This window comes from Octopus bimaculoides, chromosome 2 (genome assembly GCF_001194135.2).
Source record: "Octopus bimaculoides isolate UCB-OBI-ISO-001 chromosome 2, ASM119413v2, whole genome shotgun sequence".
In the NCBI taxonomy this organism is placed as follows: domain Eukaryota; kingdom Metazoa; phylum Mollusca; class Cephalopoda; order Octopoda; family Octopodidae; genus Octopus; species Octopus bimaculoides.
In genome coordinates this window covers 66,056,340-66,066,167 of record NC_068982.1, presented here as the reverse complement: position 1 = coordinate 66,066,167, position 9,828 = coordinate 66,056,340, and the positions used below count along the sequence as shown (strand labels likewise).

Here is a 9,828-nt window from a genome sequence, read left to right as displayed (position 1 = left end):
TGTAGTATATTGCCACTTAAGTGTGGCTGACCCCTAGGGGTGGATGTTCTTTGAGAGATAAGCCAGCTGGTATAAATGCTCACGTGTTAATGACTCTTTCTATCTGCTCTAATATCTCACATACACATACATGTATCACTCACATACATACTTTTCTTTGTACGATGGCCTGTCTTTGATTATGTTCTTATATGTCGCATTCACACTCTCACATACACATACATCTTTAACGCCATAATAAATACCTCTGTTATTCATCTTATACGGTTGCCTTCTATCGTCTCTTCATTACTGGTATTTACGAATTCACATGTGTTATCGTAGTATAACATATTTGTATATCATCTTTGATATATATTATTTTGTGTGTTCGGCCGTGCGATGCGTTTAAATAAAAGGAGTCCTGTTTTTCCATTCGTCACCATTGCTCCTTTTTGAGTTCGCACGGTCGTTCTTACATATATATATATATATATATATTAGAAAAAATAAGGTACTCAGAGATCTCTGAGTACCTTATTTTTCATAATATATAATACCCGTACATCACCTCCAAACCTTCTAATATATATATATATATATATATATATATATATATATAAATATGGTTATGTGATCCACCCTGGAGAAAGAACAAATGTTTTCAGCATTTTCTGACCTTAAAGTACTAACTCAACCACCAAACATGTCATTTTCTTTATGATTATAGACAAGGCATGGCTGTGTAGTTAAGGAGTTTGGTTTGCAACCACATGGTTTTGGGTTCAATGTCACTGAGTGGGACCTTATGTGAGTGCCTTCTATTATAGCCCTGGGCCAACCAATGCCTTATGAATGAATTTGGTAGATGGAAACTGTATGGAAGCCCATTTTATATATATATATATAAATTTAGGTCATAATATATGGATTCAAGTAATCAAATAGTACTCATGAAAAAAGCTCCTTAATGTATCATTCAATTTAGTATTTAACAATGACTTTCTTTCACCTGGGGATGTAGCTTCAATTCTGTATTATTTTGAAGGAGTTTTTGCATTTAAATATAATAACATAAATTATTTACATGATTTTAAGTTATGAAACAATTTGTCGTGAATACATACTATTAAAATAAGAGCTACTAATAGTTTCTTGGCCATTGGGACACATGGTTAGGCAGGTTTTAGAACATGCTACGTGTTTTGAAACAATCTTTGGGCTCATATATATATATATATATATATATGTGTGTGCATGTGCACGCGCATGTGTGTGTGTGTGTGTGTTAATGTTTGTTCTTTCGCTGTTGCTTGTCAGCAAATATTGGTTTGTTTATGACCCTATTGGTTAGCAGTTCAGCAAAATACACTGATAAAATGAGTACCAGACTTAAAAAAACAAAATAGTATAAAATTTGATTTGTTCAACAAAACCCTTCAAGGTTGTGCCCCAGGATGGTCACAATCCAATGACTAAAATAAGTAAAAGGTAAAAGATATTCTTTCAACAAATGTCAACAGAATACATGCATAAGTCAATACTTTCCTATTTCAAATAGATTAGTAAGTGTCAGTCAAATACTGGGGTTGTTAACTTGAATACATCACCCTCCCCATCAGAACATGTGGCTTTGTACCAATGTAAGAAATAATTATTTTAAAGTGCTAACCCAACAAAAGCCCCTGCTCAATACTCACATGCATTGAGTTGGGGATTTGTACCTATGTACACTGGTTGCAAGGAGATGAATAGCTTATGTTTTTCTCAAGGTGTTAGCAATTCAAGTGAAGTGATGTGGTTACAACTGGGATTGAATTCAGATTGTTAAACCCACTAGCCAGAAACTTATCTTTATTACATAGCATCAACTTTCTAACTTCCAACACATGGAAAAATCAGTGAGGGGACCTCTACATAATCACTCTATCTTCTACAAACAGTAACCAAATCATTCTCAAAGTGCTTCCTGAAGATCCTAACAAGAGGAGGATATACTGGATTATGTGTTTCTAGATACACTGGATATGAATAGGATTGTCAATGCTGGACTACATTTGATCATAGGTTTGCTGACCTAAAACTAAGCAACAACAACACCAACGCGTCTATGATAAATAGAGAAAGATAACACTGGAAAGATAATTAAATGTATTAAAGGTTTATAATGATGTTCATGGCGAATAAGATGTATTTCAATCCAGATGTCCAATATTAGCAGTAACTATGATTTCATGATTCCTGAAATATTATCTTGTGTTATGTCTTTGGATTGACCACATTGGATTATCTTACAACAGTGAAGTAGGAATATTCAATGAAAGCTAAAAACATTTCCATCTGCAGAATATGAATATTCAGGGCTACTACTACAATTCCTCTATACAAGAACTAAAAACATCTTCAGAGCCATTGAGACATAAATATGCAAGTAATTACATGCATGATACTAACTAAGGATACTTAATAGTGATGGAAGCAGTATTACTACTAAAATGTAATAATAAGATCATATGATATCCTATGAACATCATTAATGATAGTTCCCATCATGGATTGTAGCTGTAGTGATGCAGCTACAAGAAAGATTTTATTATCAAAACCAAGATCTGTGCATCGTATTTGTTGAACTTAAGGACTTTGATTTGAGAATAACAAATTAGGCATTCCAGATTTGATGACTGACTGATTAATGTTATACCTTTTTGTAAAGAGATAATTTTTGCTTTGTGTGACTGGTTAAGTTTTGATATAAGAAATGGTACAGAACAAGTTGTGTAATGAAGAACAGATCACTAGACCTTTCTAGCATTTTGTTTTGTTGTAGTGCTTTCAAGTATTTGCATTGGAGCCATAAATGGAATGTTATTTGAATAATAGTCTATATATGACGGACAGTCATACAATGACTGCTGATGAACTTAGGACACTGTTGTTAGAACAGGATATGTGGTGTGGCCATCAATGTACCCAATATAAGTGCAACTCATAGTCAATGTATGATGATGGTGATAATGATAACGAGCTGATAACAAAGCTTAGATAGCACACTTTATGGAGGACATCAAATACTTGATTAACCAAAAAAACCTAAAATATTTCAATTTACTCCCTAATATTTAAAATTAAAAAATTGAAGTCATTAAATAAAAAATACCTTCAGTTTAGGGATATTTTAAAATCTCTATTATAGCAAGTGATACCTATATATATATATATATATATATATATATAATTAATAAAACAAAAATGGAGAAAAAACGCAAGGATGTGGTACATGCAAAGTATTAATAATATGATATATATATATTAGTATATTAATAATATAATATTATTATTAACATGCAAGGGTTCCAGTTGATCCGATCAATGGAACAGCCTGCTAGTGAAATTAACGTGCAAGTGGCTGAGCACTCCACAGACACGTGTACCCTTAACGTAGTTCTCGGGGATATTCAGCGTGACACAGTGTGACAAGGCTGACCCTTTGAATTACAGGCACAACAAAAACAGGAAGTAAGAGTGAGAGAAAGTTGTGGTGAAAGAGTACAGCAGGGTTCGCCACCATCCCCTGCCGGAGCCTCGTGGAGCTTTAGGTGTTTTCACTCAATAAACACTCACAACGCCCGGTCTGGGAATCGAAACCGCGATCCTATGACCGCGAGTCCGCTGCCCTAACCACTGGGCCATTGCGCCTCCACATACATACATACATACATACATATACAACAAGATATAATTTTTGCCTTTTTTTATGGAGACCAAAGGGTTTATAAGACTGCAAAAAGAAGTTCTCAAATGTAATTGAGACAGAGATAAAAAAAACATTGATTAGAGAACAAACATCAAATTTGAGTCATCAACTTTATATAACACCACGCTTCCATACATTTGATCATATATAAATATTACCATGGCCTTTAACATATAAAGAATACATATATATTTAACATAAAGAATACATATATAAAAAACACAGAAGGTAAAAAATATATATGCAAATAAAAATATAAATATATAGAATGACTTATCAAGAAGATATAAACAATCAACTAAAATTTCTAAAGTATGTCATGCAACTAAAAATCGAAATAAAATGAAATATCAATTGGCTAAAAATATTTTCTTACTCCCCTCAAATAAAAATATGTCAAAAAAGTTCATTTCATAAAAACCAAGATAGGTTGGAGTTCAGAAGCATAAGAGAGTTCCACAAGATCAAGTCAAACACATCTATAGCCATTTCAGAAGTTCACTGTCACAGTTTGATTATGAGTTAAAGTGCATCTTAGCAATGACTCCCTCATCAGGATGAGCAGGAATCTCAACAAATTATATATAAAATTGTGTGTGAATGTGTACATGTATATATGTGTATTTGTGTGTATATGTGTGCATGTGTGTGTAAGAGAGTGTTGTAATGTTCCAGCCTGCACCAGGAAATCCATGTGTGAAACCAGCTATCTTGGTTGAAGGAACAATTTTGAAGGTAGTAGACAAGTTTGTCTACCTGGGCAGCACACTCAGCCGTTCTTGCTCCCTGGATGAGGAAATATCTTTCAGGTTGCAGAGAGCAACTAATTCCTTCCAGTCTCTTCAGTCTTGTGCCTGGTCCCAGTGTGGCATTGCAAAGCAATCAAAAGTTGCTGTGTACCGTGCATGTGTACTGACATCGCTCCTCTACTCACGTGAGACATGGACCCTGTACAAACGTCAGGTAAGGGTCCTTGAATGCTTTCATCAGAGATGTCTCAGACACATTCCCAATGATGGCTGAACCTCAAAAATTCCAGACACACAGGTCCTGAGGACAGCTGATATCTTGAGTATTGAGGCAATGGTGCACAAGCACCGGTTACGTTGGACTGGATACCTTATTAGAATGAAGGATAGCAGGATTCCTAAGCAGATGCTATATGGAGAACTTATGAATGGAAGGAGACTCCGGCAGAAACCAAAGCTGCGATTTAAGGACTGTGTCAAGTCCTCATTAAAGGCCTGTGATATGCAGGACACTGACTGGGAGAACAATGCCTGTCATCGCCACAGATGAAGGGAGCAGTTAAAGAGGGGATCGGAGAGAGCACGTATCCAGCATGAAGAACTTAAGCGAGCTGTGTGAAAGCGCACAGCTCATATAGTGAATGGGGAAAGCTTGGTCTGCAATGTTTGCAGTCGTGTATGCTTGTCAAAAGCAGGGCTCATTAGCCACCAACAGAATCGCAAATGCAAAATATAAGTTAGTCCTAGAGCACACAATGTTCCCGAAGGTCGGCAATGGTCTTCCTCGGTCACGAGTGGACGGCCATCATCATCATCATGTACTATGTGTATACCTCTCGCTGTGTGTATATGTATGTGCACCATCTAACTTTATGTTCATGCATGCACACTATAACTGAATATATCATTGTCTATTTTCATAAATATACATACATGATCCAATAAAATGAATGCATATGTGGGTACATATTTTCTTGTGTATATAAATATGTGTGTATAATATATAACATAAATCTATATAACTAAAATTTTTTTTGTGTGTAATTGTTTATACATTTTAGTTATGTTTAATTAAACACAAATCTTTGTAAATTACATCCTCACTTACTAACTGCAATTTACTTTATAGTATTTCTAAAAAATATTGTTTGGTTATGAAAACAAAACAATTATAATCTTTGTGTATGTCTCTTTGGCATGTTTATATATATGTACATGCCTCTAACCCTTTAGCACTCAGATTTTTTTTTTCTCAAATGTGATGCTTATTTATTCACATTATTTTGAATTGATCATGCATTATCTTACAGCTTAGAGATTTCAATGATATGATTGTATATTTTTAGAATGACATTATAGGATAAGTATGAGAAGCAGGATCTAGCCAGTTTGAACGTAAAACCTGTAGAATATATGGGCCAAATGTGGCCGATTTAAATGCAGTTTATGTAAAATAAAAAGTATGTGTATATGTATTTAGATGTGTGTGTATGTTTATGAGTGTCCACATATATAGATGTATAAATGCTATTATGGTTTTATTATTTTTTGTTAAAAATCTGTAACTAGATACACTTATATATCTACTTCTTTTCTTGCTTTTTTTCTTTTTCTTTCTTTTCTCCAATAAAATTGTGTTTTATTGTTTTATTTGTGCCAGTGGCACATAAAAAGCTACAACTGATTGTGGCCGTTGCCAGCCTCCTCTGGCCCCTGTGTCGGTGACATGTAAAAAGCACCCACTACACTCACGGAGTGGTTGGCATTTGGAAGGGCATCCAGCTGTAGAAACACTGCCAGCCTGCTAGCTTCCCAGACCCCGGTCGAACCGTCCAGCTCATGCTAGCATGGAAAATGGACGTGAAACGATGATGATAATGATATATATATTTTATATATACAGCTTTGTAATTTTTTGTCTTTATAGTTGTCATAAAACTATGTTAACTATATATCAGTGTGTGATGACGTATGTAAATATGTATGTGAATAATCCTATGTATGCGCGTATGTTTAGATATATATTTGTGTGTGTAAATAAACGTATATGTTTATCTATATGTAAATGTACACAAATGTGTGTGTGTGTACTTCTGTGTGCATGTGTATATGTGTGCTTGTGTGTGTAAAATTTCATAATTCCTATTAGCAAATAGTAAAATTAGTAAAATTTCATAATTCCTATTAGCAAATAAAACATGTTTAATGATGAATAAATAATACCCTCAAAATTTTCCACTTTGTTTTTATTTTTGTTTGTATAATAACTCTGCATAAAATATTTGCAGAATTTTCGACTCTAATAATTGCCTTACATCAATGCAACGATGACAACATAAACATATTGGATTGTAACACTAAAATAAGCAGATATGCTTCAAGAGGACACAGGTTGGATGTGACCATACCTACATAGTGTGTGTGTGTGTGTAAGAAAGAGAGAGGACAAAGGAATAGATGGTTATCTTATGAACTTCATTAGCTTACAGCTGTTTCTGCAATGACATGCAGTGCACTCATAGTTGAGTGCCTGAATAACACTTTATAGCTTCATTGGAACCTCACATATGAAGTGCACTGGTTATTGGTCTCTCTCTTTCCCTGTTTCTTCCTCTCTCCCTCTATCACTCTTTCTCTCCCCCGGCCAGATAGCTATGTACCTCCTCTATAGCAAGACACCCATTTCTACCTCTCTGTCACATTAATCTTTCATCATCTGATACAAGCTCACCTCCTCCAATGACTTCCACCCCTCTCAAAATTCTTTATCTTGCAAGTTACTTGGTGACCCTGCCTGTGCTGGTGCCATGTAAAAAGCATCCAGTCTACACTGTGGAATAGTTGGCATTTGGAGGGGAATCCAGTTCTAAAAACTATGTCAAAACTGACCTCACCTATGCTGGTGCCATGTAAAAAGCACTCAGTCCACTCTACTGGGTGGTTGGCACTAGGAAGGGCAACCAGCTGTAAAAGGCATGCCAAAACAGACACAGTAGCTTGGTGTAGTTTTCTACCTGGCCAGCACCTGTCAAACTCTCCAACCCATGTTAGCATGAAAGATGGACATTAAATGATGATAATATATATATATATACTTTTCTAACGGCTGACAAGGGAGACAGGCTCCCTCCCTAAGACAAGCGAGATGGAGTAATATCGGTGCTGATTTCAGGTTTAATCAATCTTCATTAGTAACCTATTACTTGTCATCATGGGTTAAAGAATCACAGTCACCTTGTCAACCATCTTGCTTGTCATAGGGAGGGAGTATCTCCTTTGTCAGCCATTAGAAAAGTATTCTCATGTGGCTAAGAGTTGTTTTGACTCTTATTTCTAGCAACACTGATGCTTACTAGCACCCACTATCACTGTTTTTTTGTCTTTATTGCCATACACATTTGCTAGCTTTCTTACAAAGGCATCTAATACTTTTAGCTTTGACTTTTTTGGGGGCAACCAGATCGAACCATCTCAAGTGTAACTGCCCGAAATGGTCATGACTTCTGGGACTTGACTGATGAAAGAAAGCCAAAAATGTCCCATCTTTTTTTGCCTGTCCTTCTAATTCTTGTTTCTCTTGTCTGCCTTTGGTCCAAACGTTTTAATGCTCTCTATTGCATTTTTGTTCCATTTTTATATTTACACACACACACACACACACACACACACACATATATATATATATATAGCAGCGCACGTACACCCTTCTGCTCAACTTGTAGTAGGTATGAACCTAAATTTTGTATGACTCTTACTCTATCTTTTATTCCCCCTCTCATTTTTCTTCCTTTTTTTCACTCCCCTTCTCTCACATTCCTTGGCCCTCTCTTTCTCTGACTCCCACTATTTCCCACTCTTTTATCTCCCATGTACCTTTCTCTTTGTCTCTGATTCTTTTTTTCTAATCTTTCAGTCCCGCTGTCCCCTAACCATCTCTCCTCCTTCCATGTGACTGGTGTCCGGCCAGCCATGATCTTCCTTTCTTGGCCTGAATGCTTGCTCAAATGTAATGCATTTTATTCACATTGTTTTGAATTAATCAAGCATTTGTAGCCTCAGAATTTCAATCATGTGAGTGTTCGATTTTAGAATAACATTGTAGGGTAGGTGTGAGACTTTGGATCTGGCTGGTTTGAATGTAAATCAAACAGAATGTTCTGGCTAGATATTGCCCCTTTACATGCTAAAGGGTTAATGAAAAGAAATTCAACAGATCAAATATCTGAAAGCTCTTCATTGAAGCCAAGAGAAGATTCATCATAATTGCAGAAAATTACAATAGATGGTAAGATTATTACTGTTTGATTATTAGACTTAAAGTGTGATTTGAGGGAGATTTAGTTGCTATTTCTAGCAGGTTGTGCTAGAGGCTCTTTTGTTAGTTCTTGTGAGGCTGTTATCTTATCAGTACTGAGTAAAGTTAAAATGTCAGCAAAATGAATCCTTGACCTGGTCTTGATTTGTTAATGTCTCAGAGAAAAAAAATTCATACACCTCACCTATAAAATTGAATTTATTGTGCTAATGTAAAAGTATAATCAATATTTAGCGAGAAGTAGTGATGTTCATATTTTTCAAAAGGTTATTTGCAGTGCAAGGTTTTATTTAGAGAGCATCTAGTGGGTATCTGTGTCAAATGCAAAGGTGATAAAAAAAATTCAGTTTTTCACTTGCAGCAAACCATATTGAATGGAATGAATTGAACAAAAATTGTATTTCTCTTTAACCATTTAATCAATATCTATAAAACACAAGGTGTTTGTGTGTGTGTGTACATGATGTGGGTTATGCATGTCCACAAATTAGCACGCATGTCGCTCCAATTTTAGGAGGACATTGTTCATGACCCTATCTGTGTTTTTGTCAACTTTTTCTCAGAGGCACCCGCGTATAGCTGTAAAAATCGATAAACTTTTACCAATTTTGAAGTTTGTTGACATGGCGAAGTCAAATCTGTGCGTACGCGCGTGAAGGAGAGAGAGAGCAAGAGAGAGAGAAAGAAAGAAGGAGAGGGAGAAAGAAAGAAAGAGAGAGAAAGAAAGAAAGAGAGAGAGAAAGAAAGAAATAGTATGTTTGTGACAAGGGGAGAAACAGAGTGTTTGCCAAGCGTCTAAAAAAAAAAAATGAAAAAGTGGAAGAGTGAGACAAAGCGTATTACGAAAGAAAATGTAGCTAAGGCAGACAGAGTAAAATGCCTTCTTTTTCTTAAACATGAGATATAGTTTCAAATATAAGATGTTTTTGAAAGACACTATATTCTATAATAAGATTATATATACTTTCTCACACAACAATTCAAATATATTTATTTTAAATCATTTATTTATTTTAAATCGTTCATCTTTC

The 9,828-nt window shown here is 35.3% G+C and overlaps 1 protein-coding gene across 4 annotated transcripts in view; it reads right to left on the bottom strand.

Moving 5' to 3' along the window:
- Positions 1-9,828, bottom strand: part of LOC106870396 (carnitine O-palmitoyltransferase 1, liver isoform) — a 109,550-nt gene that overhangs the window by 70,530 nt on the left and 29,192 nt on the right. The window lies entirely within an intron of this gene.